We start from the raw sequence: 358 nt of genomic DNA, 5'->3' as shown, positions 1-358 counted from the left end.
ACTCTGCAAACTTCACCCTGCACCGTGTACGCTGTACCATGCACTGTGCAAACTGCACCATGCACCCTGCTCTGTGCAAACGGCACCACGCACCCTGCACCAGGCACCATGCACCCTGCACCAGGCACCATGCACCCTGCAAACTGCACCATGCACCGTGCACACTGTACCATGCGCTGTTCAAACGGCACCATGCACCCTGCACTGTGCAAACTGCGCCATCCACCCTGCAAACTGCACCATGCACACTGCAAACTTCACCGTGCACCCTGTACCATGCACTGTGCAAACTGCACCATGCATCCTGCACTGTGCCAACGGCACCATGCACCCTGCACCAGGCACCCTGCAAATGGCA

Source organism: Pterocles gutturalis, unplaced genomic scaffold (genome assembly GCF_000699245.1).
Source record: "Pterocles gutturalis isolate BGI_N339 unplaced genomic scaffold, ASM69924v1 scaffold35025, whole genome shotgun sequence".
Taxonomy (NCBI): Eukaryota; Metazoa; Chordata; class Aves; order Pterocliformes; family Pteroclidae; genus Pterocles; species Pterocles gutturalis.
Note: the sequence above shows the minus strand (reverse complement) of the source record.